Here is a 16976-nt window from a genome sequence, read left to right as displayed (position 1 = left end):
TTTTTAAAAATCACCAAACCAGAACTTCATTGACTTAATGGCAACACAATTCAAAGAAAATAATGGCATGGTGATCTGATAACTGGTTCGACATGTGGTCACTTATACAAATGACCTTCTACTTACTGCACAGTAACTTGTTCACATTTCCTACCTGAATGTTTATGATGTGTCTCAATGATTCTAAACTGTTTTAGGACTTAGACACATTTTATTGTAAGAAGAATTTTGTTATATGCATAATCTTCATAAATGTATCTCTTTTATAGGCCCTCTTAAAAATGTAATACTTTTATGCAGTACTGTCTACTGGGGCTACTGAAGACCAAGAAGGCATCTAGTTTCGTTCCAGCTATGAGGTGGTACCACAAAACCTAGTGCGTGGCAAGGAACTATAAGAGCTCAATGTCTAACTCATAGACCAGCTGTCATGATCTTGAAGATTAGATATAAAATGGGTGAAATATATAAATAGCAGTCTACATTTCAGAACATATTGAAATTTCATCCCCTCCTAATTAACCACGGTGGAAGTTACTACTTGGCTCCCACTGAACAAATGCAACAAACTGTTGTCTGCTGGAACAAAATACAAATGCTGTCTTTTGGTTCCTCTAACTTCTTCCACTGCAAAATTAACCTTTCCTCCTATCTTTCATTTATAAGGTGAAAACTCATTACTTTCCAAATTTCAATGGAAACATACAAACCTCTTTGGGTATTTCCCGACTCTTAAAAAAATACACAGGTAATAAAAGCAGGCCTTGTTGCTATAGAAAAATTGCTCAAATAGGAATTTTGGTGTATTATTGTTTTTCAGCGATCCAATTATAGAGGGTAAAATTGGAACCTAAGTGAATAGCTATTTCATGTTGCTGTAAGTGAACTGCAAGTGTTCTCCATTTCAAAGTCACTTGACATAAAACTTACACATTCCAGACTTCTGAAACTTTCCACCTACTTATATCGCTGCCACTTACACATATCGTTAATCCATCAATAACTCTCAGGGTTGCAAAAGCTGAATGGAAAAATGGCCAGGGTTCCCCTATTTCATAAATCTCAGGGTGCTTGTGATTCTTGAAAATACTGAACATATTTTTATTTGCTGTTTCAGAATGATTAATTTAGAAACAGATACTTTCAACTGGTGAGTGATTTAGTCTAGAGTTAGAATTAATATTCCACATTTTCTCATTTTTGGACAGAGAACTATTTACTAAAAACATTTCAAGCAAAAGGAATTAATATACTTCTTCTGTTGACTTTCTACCTTAATATTAAAAAAGAGAGCATTTATTAGGGAAAATATGATTTCACATTTACTCTAGATAGTTTTGTGTATTGAAAGTTTCATGGTTTATTTTATCAAAGTTTATTTCCAGTAAATGCTGAGTCATTTATATCACAAAGATTGGATTATTAGTTTATTCACTAATCTGCCCCGAAAGTGAGGGTCACAAAGAAAAATGAAGCAAGTTCCTACAGACTGATAATATGAAAATGGAAATTTTTGAAAACCACAATTAATTTTAGATTATATTAGTTACAGTATTTCAGGGTTCCTGAAGGTGTATCACTTGAATGGTTAAGAACAAATATTCTGAGACAAAGGAAAATTATAAGAAAAAGGAAAAAAAAGAAAGAACCTTGAGACAAAGTTAGAGGAAAAAAAAAACTATCTCTAAAGAAGGGATGCAATAAGAGATTCTGATTTTATTTTCACTTATTTGAAGGAATGAGCAAATAAATACAGAATTGAAAAGAAGCCATTAGAAAGAAAAGGGGAAAATGTCAAATCATAAGAACTGAAATAATTTCTTTACAGTTTGAGAAGAATAACGAATGTAAAGGAAGTAAAGAGAAATAGGACATCTAGAAAAGTCCCAAGTAAGGGTTTCTATTTAAAAAGTGAAATAAGTACAAAAGAAAACAAATGAATGGAGCCTAGGGTCTTGGCTCTTGGGAATAAAGGCATTTTCCCCAGGGAGCTTTCAAAGAGCTTTTGCTCCAACTATAACTCTCTGCTAATTAAAGCTTTTGCCCCCATGTAGTTGTCTCTAAGTTCCTTAACCTCTGCTGTGGCACTGAAATCGGTGTTCAGGTTCATTTCTTGGAGCCCAAGTATATAAAAAGTCCCTTAGTTAGCTATACCCCAATATGTTTAACGTCACTTCTCTAGTGTGAAACCCTTGCATGATTCACTTGGTAAATATAAGATCTTGAAAACCTTCTGAGAATAAGTGAAACTTGTGAGGAACAAACTTATTAGGACCCTCTCTACAGTGAGTTGCCTAGAGACTTTGTTCACAAAAAAGAAACCAGTGCACTCCATAAATGAGGCACTAGAGTTTTTCAATTTATTTATGGACATTGCCAAATTGGTGTGGCAATATAACATCTATAGCTTTCAAACCATCTATCGTCACAATTGATACTTGGAAATCACTTCATTTGGTACTTTCATTTCCAAGAGTCACTCTCTCTCTCTCTCTCTCTCTCAGACACACACACACACACACACACACACACACACACACACACACATTTTTGTACTTGGTTTTGTTAATAAACAACATACAGAGCACATTTGCCATTTCATTTCTGTAGACAATGTAGCTGTGTGAAGAATTTCAAATTCAACCTGAGAATTTTGTATAGGAGAATCTTGACATATTTATATACATCAGCATATCAGATACATTGGTCTTAATTTAATTTAATTTTTTCTTATTTGTGTTATGCTGCTTATGTGTCCTACCAAATAACAAAACAAAGTTTTGTTATTTGCTCTCCAATTTTTATTCAAATTTTATTTATTTGACAGACTGAGATCACAAGTAGGCAGAGAAGCAGGCAGAGAGACCGATGCGGGGCTGGATCCCAGGACCCTGGAATCATGACCTGAGCCGAAGGCAGAGGCTTTAACCTACTGAGCCACCCAGGTGCCCCTGCTCTTCAATTTTTTAACCCCTCTAGAAATTTGAAAGATACAAATCCTATTCTTTTTTAGAATTTTGTATAGGAGAATCTTGACACATTTATATACATCAGCATATCAGATACATTGGTCTTAATTTAATTTAATTTTTTCTTATTTGTGTTATGCTGCTTATGTGTCCTACCAAATAACAAAACCTAGTTTTGTTATTTGCGCTTCAATTTTTAACCCCTCTAGAAATTTGAAAGATATAAATCCTATTCTTTTTATACGAATACCTCTTTTACCCTTTTTCTGCTTGTATGATGCTAAAGTGAATAATAGATATTGGGCCCTTACTATGTGTTGAGCACTAGAGTATATATTTAGCTCATGGTGAATCCTGTATTCATAAAACCTATGAAATGGCTAACTCTTCTTCCCTAATTGACAAATGCGGAACTGGCACTAAATAACCTATCCTGATTCAGAAAGTGTAAAAACATCCAGAGTTGTTTAACATTAACTAATTGTCAATGTAGAGTGAATAAAAGGCTAGACTACACCTAAAGAATTCAGAAGGAAACTTGGCTGGGGGCATAGGGTGGAGGGGAATGCTGTCTTTTCACTCCTAGTTTGAAATAGTATTTCATTGTGTATGTCTTCCATATGTATACTTTAACTAATTCTACATTTGTCATTTGTTTTACTTCCCTTTATTGGGTTTTCTTTTGTTACAATTATACTAATTTTAAAACAATTTATTTTTCATTGTGACCTTTGATAATATTTTCAAATGATATTCCACATTACATTATTTTTTAAAAAGTCCCCTATAATTTATTTTCTAATATTTATTTTTGATCTTTTAAAAAATATTTTATTTATTTACTTGACAGAGAGAGAGATCACAAGTAGACAGAGTAGCAGACAGAGAGAGGGAGAAGCAGGCTCCCTGCTGAGCAGATAGCCTGATGTGGGGCTCGATCCCAGAACCCTGGGATCATGACCTGAGCTGAGGGAGGTTTAACCCTCTGGGCCAGTCAGGAGCCCCTATTTTTTAATCTTTAAATGAAATATTGAATATCCTTAACATTTGCTTTACTATAGGATATAAGACAAATATTAACTTTAAAAATAAATTGCCATGTGATGTTTTTACAAAACAATTTGTCTCTGAATAATATATATGATATATATATACAAATATAAAAATATGTGTATGTATATATACACATAAACATATAATAGTATGGAACTATTTCTTGAGTCTACAAATAGTGCTATTAATTTGTCAATAATCTGATATTACTACCATACTACCTTTAATTTCCTTAGTTTTATAATACTTTTTAAGAATAGTTAATAAGTTCTTATTATACTCCATTTTACAAGTTTTCCTAGGGGTACCCAGGTGGCTCAATAGGTTAAGCCTCTGACTCTTTTTTTTTTTTAATTTAATTTTTTTTGGTGTTCCAAAATTCATTGTTTATGCATCAAAAACTAATGATGTACTTACTATATGTTGGCTGGTCAATTTAAATTTAAAAATATATATATTTTTTAAAAAAAGTTTTCTTGGGTATTCCAGATTATGTACTCTACTAGATGTACTCCAGAATATTAACTTGAAGAATCATTTTAGGAATATTATTACAAATAGCATTTTAATGGACCTTTAAACCCATTATTTTCAGAAACCTTTAAAAATATATTTGACATGTTAGTAGGAAAAGTACAAACCTAAAGATTAATTTAGAAAGAATATATGACTAGGATTTGTTTTTCTTTAATTAGAGATGTTATTAGATTTATAGATGTGGAAATGACTTTAGACCAATCATGATGATGCTGAGGACAGGATAAGCATCTCAGAGCATGTGGCTACATGGTAAAGAGTGATGTGACCGGAAAAGCTAGGATCCTATCAGACAGGAAGAAGGGAATGAGATGCTTTAGAGGCAACCAGCAATGTGCGCCACAACGTGAGGGTAAAACAAAGTGTTTTGGATTCAACAACCAGGCCATCTGTGAACATAGCAAGTTTCAGCAAATAAGGAGTCACACTGGAATGGATGGAAGAGAGAATGGGAAGTGAGAAGCTAGAGTCGGAGAATTAAAGACATTTTCAACAAATTTTGCAAAGGATACAATGGCAAGGTAGAAGTAGAGGAGAAGAGGCCAAGGAGGGGCGAACAGTGGGGCTGGGAAGACAGGAGGGATCTAGACCAGATGTGGAAGATGTGGCTGTTAGCCGGATTCACAGATACCTTCCATGGCAGTGTAGTGGTGAGAATATGGATTGAGATGAACGGCTATTTCAAATCTGTGTGGGAACATGCAATTATTATTATGTAGTGATAGAGTGTTATTTTATGAAGTGTAGGGGAGAGTCATTAGCAGAGACTAAAAAAGGCAGCAGTGGTCAGAGATGTGAGGAAAGCAGAGAAAGGATCAAATGGTCAATGAGAGAGTAGACAAAGTTTCTTGCCAGGGAAAGCAGATAAGGAATCCAGATGGTGTTGAATGCACAGTTGGGATAGTATGCAATGGGCTTCCAAGTTTTGAGCATTTGGTTTTGCTTTCTCTCTCTCTCTCTCTCTCTCTCTCTCTCTTTTTTTTTTTTTTTCATGAGCAGGGATATGTTACCAAGAAACATGTTGTGTGTGTGTAGGTGTGTGTGTTTTTAATAACTATACATGTGTGTACCATTGTGCGGTTTCTAAATCTCCGGAAAAGTATTTTTCACTTTCTTAGACATACCAGTCAACGAGGCTAGACATACGCATTTTTTTCTTCAAAATCTCCTCCTTAAAGCATGAGTTTGAAGAGCATAATTTGGAAACAACCTAGTTTTAGTTTTGTGGATATTTGCTTTCACATTAATAAGTTAATACGATATTTGATTTTTCTAAGTATAGGTCTGCATCTGTTCATTTTACCTGATACAAGATTTCATTCTGCTTATATTGTTCCTTCTTCAGAAAAGCTTTAATCTGCTTTATCTACTATATCTCAATTTATTCATCTGTTCTATCAATCATTAGTATGACTTACCTTCCATATGTTACTATGGAAGAAGCTATGAGAGAGTGGGAATAATCAGTCATTCGACTGTAGTTTAAACCCCAGCATTCTTTATACATGACTAAAGTCTGTGCCCTAAACCAGTGTTTCTCAGGGTTTGGTGTGTGTCAGAATCGCTTGGAGCACTATTGAAACACAATGGCTGGATCCCATCCACACTTTCTGATTCAATAGATTTCAGGTTAGGGCTAAGAATTTGCATTTCTAACAAGCTCCCAGGGGTCACTGATAATGCAGCTTTGGGGACTACACTTTTACTGTTCTAAACCATTAAATTGTTTTGCTTCATCAAATTAGAGTAAAGAAATAGGAGAGGAACTGTGTTGGCAGTATTTTAAAAATTGTACTGAATAAAGTTCAAAGGATTTTTTAAATTCTTCTGTATCTGGAATATGGTGATTTGTGGGGAACTGTACAGAGGGGTTAAGATTCAAGCTGAGCCTTGAGGAAGATGCATGACTTTCTAACATTGCAAATTATTGAAAGCAAGAATGGTCTGCCTTTGAAGGCAGAGAGATACCTATTTATGGTGATGTTGAGGAAGAGATGGATAAGCTACTGCCATGGATGTTTTTGGAAGAGCATAATCAGATATCAGATGTGTTGCACCAGACATCATCTGAGGCTTTTTTCAATGTTGCTGTGCATTTGTTTAAAGAAACAGGAGAACATAAGAGTTAAGCAAATGGAGCAGTTAAAATCCCAACCCCACAGTCAATTAGCTCTGTGAGGCTGGGAAGAATATTTTTTTAACCTTTCCCAATTTCCTTCTGTTAATTTACTATGGCTGCTGAATAAGGAGTCCCAACCTGAAAACCTAAATAATAGAAACATGTCTCACAGCCCTGAAGGCTAAATGTTTGAGGTCAAGGTGTTGATGGGACTATGCTCTTTTTCAAGTAAGGGAAGGATCTGTTTTGGGTTTCTCTTCTAGCTTCTGGTAGTTGCTTGGCTTGTGGCAACCAACATGGTATTTTCCTTGTATGTCTGTCTATATCCAAATTTCCCCAGTTGTATTGGGTTAGGGACCCACTCCACTCCAGTATGACCTTACTTTTACTAATTACACCTGCAGTGACCCCACTTCCAAATAAGTTAACATTCTGAAGAAGGTTAAGTCTTCCACACATGAATTTTGGGGGTATACAATTCAAATTAGAACACTCCTCTTACTTTCCTGTAAAAGAGGTTAAAGGTATCTCTTACTAATAAGATTGTCGTGGAAATTAAATGAGAAAATGTGTGTAAAGTTTTAGTTCACAGGAGTTTTTCAATACATATTATTATTATTATTATTATCATTGCCATTATTACTATTATTAAATTGTATCCACTCGTGTCCAGTATCCTTGCAATAGTCATCTTTTTCCTGTTTCCCATTTTCATTAAAGCCCCAGTATCATCCATAATTCCTTCTAATATATTAAAGATAGAGAATTTTTTAAAAAGATGTACTGGAAAAGAATGATTACATACCTTTGTTCATTTGTGATTTATTCCTTCTTGCTTGTGGAAGGATTTGGATGTGTTTGAGCCATTTCTATTCAAGCAGAGCACCAATGCCTGTGGGGGGCCCATTCAGAAAGAGAAACTCCAAGGCAAAGGGCTATTCTCTCTCTATGGTATACCAGCACTTGTTTCTTTTCCTTCCTCTTTTCTGTGTATTTACTTAATTTTTGCCCTGTTTGCTGCCAAAGGCATCTGGGATGATGAGACCCTGTGCTGGGCATGTGACCAGCAGGAACAAAATCAATGCTGAGAGCAGATTCTAACAGTTGAATGGGCAGCTTGCAGGTGGTAATGACTTTCAGTCACAATTTGTGTGAAGCCCGATGCCATGCTTCACGGTGCTAGTCCATTACCAATCTTCCCACGTTCTCAGTCTACTACTAATTTAACTCCCAAAGTTCCCTTTCACTCTCTCCTGCTTGCTCTTATTCTCTTTCTTATTAAATTACGGTGACTTTGGTTAGGGCCTGAATAGAAGTTCGGTGCAGGACAAGGCAAAATTAAGTTGCTGTTCTAATACCACCTGCATCTGAGGCTTTTGGATTGAAGGAAGGGTTGACATTCCATAGGCAGGAATGCATTTTTACCATAGCAGTGCAGTATTTTGGTTAGCTTTCTAAGGTACCTGGCCTCACATCCCCTACTCAATGTAAGAACAGGAAGAAGGATAGGAGGGAACACTGTGTTTATTTCTATGAATTGTACCAAGCATCCCTCTCCTTACCTACCACCTTCTACAATGAGAGGCATGAAATTAATTTGACCTGAAAGAAAAAAAAAAAAAAAAAGAAACTATTAAATCAAAATAGAGGTATGTTTTCATATATCCGTTTTTTATTATATTGAAAGGGGAAATCAGGGGAAAAGAATCAATCCAAGTATTTATCTGGCAAATACCACTTATTAAGGATCTATACTGTATAAAAGCTAATCTTCCCTCCACACACTGCAAGTTCCTGTGTTATTTGTATTTCACAGATAAGAAAACAGAGATTTAATACATTTAAGTGACTACCTACAGTTGTTACATCACTGTTAATCAGAAGAGCTGGGATTTCATCTTCAACTCCTAGATGGGTTCCCTGAAGGCTCCGCTCTAAAGATACTTTGCTGATACAACCCTATACCTATGCTTTGGCCCTATTGTAGATGCCCAGAACATACGGTATACTTGGTTTTATCAAATCATAGTGCTTTCCAGGCACAGCAGCAATGCCATCAATTAAGACCTACGTGCTTTTCTTGGTATCTATTCCTTTAACTCATTCTCCTGTCTGGACAAACTAGAGAAAGGCAGGTCTAGGTGAGATTGCAGGATTCTGTGTGTAACCAAGCTAAGGAGGCAAGCATTCATTATAGCTTCCAATTTCGTACTTCCAACAGAGCCTAGAATATCCGTCCAAGTCAATTTTAACCTGTTTCCAGCTCAGCTACCCTGCCTCCCACAGTTGACTGGAAACATACCTATGGTCATTTAATTTTATATGTATGTACACACACACACACTCATAGTCTCCATAATAAATTGATATTTTTTCTCAGTCAGACCTTTAGTCATATTCTATCCCAAATTTGGACATTTGAACATCTATGTCTTCTATTTTATCTTGAAAAGTGCTACCACATAATTTTTACCATGATGGCATTTGATTGTGTTCTGTCCTCCTCTATTGTTTCTAAATATATGATTATTAAAATTATAACACCTCAGTTAAATAATGATCTGGATAGTGGGCAAGAAGGGGATTATCACAAGTTTCTTTTTCTTTATGAAATTTAGCACAGTTATGTTTGTAAAATTAGTCCAATGTGAATTGAATTTGCACAAACATTTTTACTCATATGATCCAGTGCTTGTCCATACTCTTTTGCCACTTGCTTTTACTAGATTGTGGAAATAAAGCCAGGGAAGGCTATAGATGGCATGAAGTCCTATGGATGAGGAGGGACTATTGGCACCTGTTGTATTTTGCTAGTTGACAGAGGAACTGGAGTATCCCAGGAAGCCTGAGACCCCTAAGAGCCCCAGTGAGTGAGGAAATACTGACTACCTAGCTTCTTTCATCAGTCTTTGTACACAGGGCTCCACAGAAGAATTGCACCCTCAATCCCTCAGTGGCATCTATATCACCTAAGGAATTTCCTTCTCTCCTACACATCTAGTATTATGTGACCTAAGTAACATCCTTGAGTGAACTGAGGCAACAGTCACCAGAAGTATTTTTTGGGGTGTGCAGTTTAGATGAGGGATCCCAACTGAGGAGGTAAGGAAAGATATAGTGTATGTCTATCAATCTTTCACTCTCCAAGAACTATATGGAGACGATATCATTCGAGAAGGAGAACACTGACCTCCAATTTAGGAGCAAGTGGAAAGAATTCGTTTCTTCCAATGCAAGTTAGCTTTTTGAGACTTTTACTCCTAGGGGGAGCCACTTAGTAGGTCTTCCCATTCCCCATACTGTCTTTTCTCTCCTTAAGTAAAGAAATGTCCACATAGATATATGATCATATAAATATGACCAATAAGGGAGGTGATCAGGCCCAATGGTCACTGTCAGTGATGCTGAGATCATTGTTAAATAATACATGTATATTCAAAGAGAAAAGAGAATTTTGGTAAAGAATTTAGAGGTGAAAAATTGTCATAAAACAACACTGGCATTTTTTTTTTTTAAGCTACAGATTGAGATGTCCCTAGAACAGGCTGTTTTAAAGTGCTTTCTCATTCTGAGAAAAGGTCATAGTTGTAATAGTTACGGTTATTCCCTCCTTTTGTCATAGTAGATTTACAGGTTTTATTAGGTGAAGTATAATAAATAACAAAACAATAGGAACAATTGATCCCAGATTTGGAGAAAACATATAGTTTCAAGTTTCTAAATCATCTTTATTAACCATGTGACCCTAGGCAAATCTCTCAATTCCTTTGAGCCTTAGCTTCTAAAACTATAAAACATGAACCCTCAATCTCAAGGATTAGGGTGAAAATTGAGAGATGACATATAAGCCAGTCTTATGTATGCCCTAAAAAAAATCAGGGGCACCTGGGGGGCTCAGTGGGTTAAGCCTCTGCCTTCGGCTCCTGTTATGATCTCAGGGTCTTGGGATTGAGCCCCTCATTGGGCTCTCTGCTCAGGAGGGAGCCTGCTTCCCATTGTCTCTCTCTCTGCCTGCCTCTCTGCCTCCTTGTGATCTCTGTCAAATACATAAATTAAATCTTAAAAAAAATTTAAAAAAACAGTTATGAAGTCTACCAAGTTTTGCTGATTAAAGTGGGAATATTTTAATTTATTTGTATTTTGTGCTCTACAGATATTTCATCCATTTTACAAAATGCCACCCTGGAATAAGCCAAAGAACATTATGACTTGGCAAAGGTCAGAAAACAGATACATAGTTGAACCTGGACTCCTCTCTTCTGGCTGGTTCTAAAGCCCACTTTTTGTCTTCTCTACACTGTATAACCACTGTAGCTATCTAACTTTATAAGACCTTCGTCCCTTGAGCTTTTGTGAATCATTTGCATTAGAAAGTAGACTATGAGGGCCACCAACTGAAATACAAAGTGAGGAATGAAGGCAGAATCTTGGAACCAGAACATCATGTCAAAGACATCTCGGTCAACTCCTTGTCTTATGTAAAGCTCACCAAACCATTCTAGACACATTGTCAGGGATGGAATTAACTGCTCTGCTAACTCCTCCTCCACTTAACCACGCTTGCTACCCCCAGAGTTCCTCCTTACATCATTTGAATCCCCTCCAGCTGCAATTTATGCCCTTCTCTTATTCTTGCCTCATAAGAGAAGGAGAACAGCTGGTCACCATCCTCTATATAATCACACTTAGGATAATGAAGGTGGTTACTGAGTCACTCTTCAACAATTCCAGTCCAGGTCTTGCTACACAGACCTATCTACCGGGGAACTGACAAAGATGGCAAGTGGAGGAAAATACATTTAAAACCTATTCACACCTAGTAAAATACGGAACAGGAAAACTGATTTAGGAGAGAATATTTTCCTCATTATTTTACCACAGCTCATTTTCTACAATTGTTTAAAATCTGAAGCTCATTCCATAATAACTAATGATATGATTTTTCATACAATTTGGCTCTAGCTTTATCTGAGTTTGAGATAATTAAGTCAGGAAATCCAAGGTGGAAAAAAAAAAAAAAAGTGTGTGTGTGTTTTGTGGGGGGAGGGGGGGTCGTTGGACTAGTTCCAGCAAGATATTTGGTCCAAGGCACATGTATCTGAAATTAAATTTGGGAGTTAGACTGTGCTATCCTTAAATCAAGACAGCAAATGAAGGGGAACCTTCTGTGTGCTAAGAAAAGGGACTATGTAGGCTGCTGCCTTGAGGGAATTGCAGGGAACAGGGATAATTCCCAGAAACTACCCAGATTGACGGAGTGGCTGTTTGGCCCACTAGAGTGAGGGAATGAGAATGGAAGGCTCCCTATAATTACCTTGTGCATGTTCCTGAGAGATCACCTGTGTGCCCAGTGGATTTGAGCAGGTACAGTTGCTGGAGTGCACAGGAAATAAGACACTGCTTAAATGCAGTGATTTTTAAGGGGAGCAAGCCCTCCAGTTAGAAATCATTGGGATGTATACTGCTTCACTCATTATAGCTTGATTTTTTTTGATACCTTGAAAAAGTTGCTGCGTCTCAGCATCTTTAATTGAAAGTAATATTTTCCATCAACAAACAAATCCACTCACATCATCCCAAAAGCATGATTCTGCAAGGATAGGAATGACATGCAGTCTCCATTTATGACTCCAGATTAGGTGGGCAAATGTTCGAACAATTCATTCCTTCATTTATTCATTCACTCAATCAGTCATCAGTAAAAAGGGAATAAAAACACCTTTGACAAGGTTCTATAAGATCTTGAGCTTGCCTACTTATAAAATCTCATTTCCCACTACTTTCCCTTTCATTACATTTCAGACATATTGGAATTTTCTGTCTCTTGGTCAAGCCAAGCTCATTCCTTGGTCCATTTGGATTGTGTCCACTGTCTTTTCTCTCCCTAGATCTTTTCATGGCTGTCTCTTCATGAACATTCAAATATCAACTTGCTTTTCTTCCATGACCATGGATCTAAATGTAATATGTTGATGCTTCCATCCTTTATTCTAATTCTCTACCCTGTTACTCTATTTTTATTTTATTTTTTCATAGAATTTGTTTTTAACTTCTGCAACACAAGTACCTATAACAGTGTTTAACTCACATATGAACTCATTAACTATTAATTTATCTCAGGTATTTATGTATTTATTATCTTCCACTTCCCACTAGAAGGTACTCTTCATGAAGGCAGAGTTTGTTTGTTTTTGTTTTTGTTATTTTTCATGTTCACTGCAACTTTCCCAGTGTCAGAACAGTGCTTTGATGAAAGAAACACCTCAGTAATTTCAACAATTATTTGCTGAATCTTGTTGTGGTAGGCATTTACATGTGAAGAATGTAAATGTAGTTCAGAACAGTACATTCTGTGATTTTGCTTTTGTTTAAGTACTTTTTATTCTTATACATCTAAGATAAGGAACCTGAGCTTCCAGAGATGGAAGTGGATTTGTCATTCTGTATTCATGAGGAAGAGGTGAGTCAGCCCTAACTATTCTCTTTGCTCTTTGAACTATTTCAATACCACTAGTACAAACTAGTGTTGGTTGTCTGGAGGTAAAACTGGAGGTCATGCTTGAAGTCTGTGTTAGAGGAGCAGTTATAAAAATCCAAAAGGTCCTGAAATGTTGGGAAGGAGTCATAAGGAGATATGGATGAAGAGAGTAGAGTCAGACAAATGTTAGTAGCAATGTCTTCAGTGAAGTATAGTAAAAGCCTGTCAAGACCTGCAATTATAGGAAGCAGGTAAACTCAAAAGGAGAGATCAAATTGATTTTGACAGATAAGATCTTCTGGAGTATAATCCCTCTTCAAGATCCAGAAGCTCCTTTACCTGTCCCTCTTTGTCTATCTAAAAGGAACCAAATATTTCTGACATATATACTCTATTATCAGAATACTCTATTATCCTATCTAAAACAAATGATGTGGTCATTTATTTTATAGAAGTGGTCTTCTAAATATTAAGTAAATACAAAATCAGAGTCAAACGTAGTTATGGAAAATAAAAATTATATGTAATATATATATACATACACATATATAATGTGTCTCTCTCTATATATATAGATATGTATATATATACTCTGTGTCATCTTTAATATTATTATCACAGTTCATTATTACACAGAAGAATATTTCTTTCATGTCAATCTACATCATTAGATGTCAGGGACATATTTTAATTATCATTTATTCCTTGATTAGTTATTTAAAGTTAATTCAGCAAGTATTTATTGAGTATTTTTTTTTATGATAGGCACCATGATGATTCTTGTGTAAATATAGTCTCTGTGCCACAGAGTATATGTTTTTGCTGAAGGAGGAAAAATTAAGAAATACAAGATGATAGTAGATATTGCTAAGTGCCTCATAGAAAATAAGAAGCCCTGACAGGACTGGGAAGGGACAATGACACCACTGAAGATAAGATTGAGATTTGGCCTCAGCAGAATTCAAGTTGAGACTCAAAGGTTGAAAAGAAACCAGAAAGATTGCTCTGATCTTAAAGACAAGCACAAAGACTACAAGGCACAGATGGGCTTGACCTGGTCAAACAACTGTAAGGAGAACAAGTAGACTGCAGCTTCATGAGCAAAGAAGAGGTAGCAAATAATGTTAGAGAGATGGCTAAAGGAAAAATGGAGCTAAGTTTTGTTGGATCTTATTCTAAGCACTTTGGGAGCTTTTGAGCTGGGGGAAAATATATATGATTCATGTTTTTCAAAAGATTCATCTAATTAAAATAGAAGAAATGATAGGAAGGTAAGATGGAAAAACCAGTTTTAGGGGAGACTATATTGAAGGTTGACCAGGTGAGAGAGAAGAGTGGTTTTAGCTTCAATAGGCAGTGAAGATGGAGATAATACTGGTAGAGTACACTGAGAGTTTAGATATAGAAATATGGGTAACTACTAGGTTTTGGCTTGAGCATCTGGTTTGATGGTGATGTCACTTACTTATAGGGAAAAGACTGACCTGAGTGAGAAAAAGGTTGGGATGTGAGAGTAGTCATTAATACCATTCTTAATAAATTTCAGAGTTCACACTACCTAGGTATTTGTCATATGAATATGAAGTTCAGAACAAGTTTGGGCCAGGCATATATAATTGAGAGTCATAAGTGTAATATTTAAAGCCATTAACTTGGAGATGATCACCCATTGAGAAGGTGTCAAGAGAGAAGATACTAAAACCTGGAAGCAATTTTGAGAATAACAAATATTTAGAGGTCAGATAAACATAAGGAATATGTAAAAATTTATAACAAGGTATTATCAATTGAATAAAAAGGAAAATTATAAGAAAATGGAATCAGAAATTGAGAGAATCTTTCAAATATATGGGAGGTATTTATTTCTATTGAGTAACAATAAAAATGTGTAAAAGGACTGAGGACAGATATTATATTTTTTTTGTTAGTGTGGAGGTCATTGTTGTCTTGATATGTACATTTCAGCAGATCAGTGAACACCTAAACACATCTGAATCAAAGTGCTGAATGCTAAAGACAAACAGGCAATCTTTAAAGTAGTCAGGGAGGAAGGATAGATTTTGTTTGCAAATAAAAGAAGGATGAATAGTTATACTCACTGCTGAATTCTCAGAAGCAGCATTAGAAGCCTGAATTCAAAGAATAATATCTACAAAGTTAGTAGAAATTTCAATTCTAGTGAGACTATCACTTAGGAATGAGGACTAACAACCCACCCATTAGGATACCTATTATAATTAATGAGTTTTGGTGAGGATGTGGAGAAATAACACTTGTACACTGCTGATGGAAATATAAAATGGTGCAGTCACTAAGGAAAACAGTATAGTGGTCCCCACCCCCAAAATTGAAAATAGAATCATCATATGATCCAGAGGTTCTACTCTGGGATATATACCCAGATGAATTGAAAGCAGGAACTAAAATAGAGATTTCTATATCTATGTTCATAACAACATTATTTGCAAAAGCCAGAAGTTGGAAACAATCCTAGCATCCATCCATTGATGGATAGATAAATAAAATGTTATATGATATATATATATATATATATATATATATATATATATATACCAATTAAGATGTTTTAAAATAATGTTGACTTTTCTGAACCTCTAAAATTTCTCCAGGATCCCCAGGGAGTTTACAGGACATACTTTGAGAACTGCCAGTATAAAATGTTTTTAATATGAAACATTAGGTACAATGTTTATCCTAATAATGATGTAACACAATCATGACCAAAGGACTCTCCATGTGTTTTCAAAATCCCTTTAAATCTTCACAACAACTTGATAATGTAAATACCATTGTTCCACCCCTCCACCCTTTTTCATAAACTCCTCATCTTCAGGGAATACAACCTATGCTATATACAAAGTAAAGCATGGTAGCTTATAAAGTGTGAAGTGTTAAGTAAATTAGCCTGCATGACTACCTTGAAGCAGAACTGGAACAACCTTGCCTAACACTCTTGAGCTAACTGGTCTTAAAATCTTTTCCAATGATTAATAGATTCTCATTATTAGTGCTTAAGAATTTAATTTGTTTATTTCCCCTAATTCTGCTGTAAGCACGGCATTGGGGTCTTTGTTACTTGTTGGAATTATTCTTTCCATTGCTTTAAGAACTTATCAGTTCTTTGTAATAGCACTGCATCTTCACTCCTTACCTGCTCAGGTGTTCTGGGGTGTTTTTTTGTTTTTTGTTTTTGTTGTTTGGTTTTGTTTTTGGTATCACCTCCATTAGTCATGCTGAGGGGGGCTAAAGGAAACACCCACATACCATCCTTATATTAGGATTCCTCAAAGAGTAGTTTTTATTGCTAATGTTTATAAAATCTTTTTATTTCCCTCTTTCATAATATAAAATGTGCCCCCAAGGGACCTAAGGGTTGGGTGAGAAGACAATTGGGAGTGGTATTAAACATTCTAACCAAATGAATGTGAACACTACCATGTGTATTTTAGCTGGAAAACAAAGCAAAATATATAAGCTAAGTATTTTACAAATACTCAAGCTTAGAATCTTTATACAGTTTTAGCGCAGTACCTTACAAATGTGGAGATTTAATAACATCGAGGAACAGGTGCTGTATAGATTGGAAAAGTCTTGGTTAGTTTTGCTCCAAGTAAGTTCCCCAATCCACTTCATCAGGACTCCCGGCATGATCATCAGTTTGTTAAAAATAGAAATTTGGGGCTATAATTTGCCAGAGATACAGACTGAATAGATCTGAGGTGGAGTTCATACACTCACATATTTAAAAGTCTCCTCATACCATTCTTAGGTAAGCAATACTTTTAGTACACTTGATCTA

The sequence above is a fragment of the Mustela erminea genome, chromosome 2 (assembly GCF_009829155.1).
Source record: "Mustela erminea isolate mMusErm1 chromosome 2, mMusErm1.Pri, whole genome shotgun sequence".
Classification (NCBI taxonomy): domain Eukaryota; kingdom Metazoa; phylum Chordata; class Mammalia; order Carnivora; family Mustelidae; genus Mustela; species Mustela erminea.
This window is presented reverse-complemented; position numbering follows the sequence as displayed.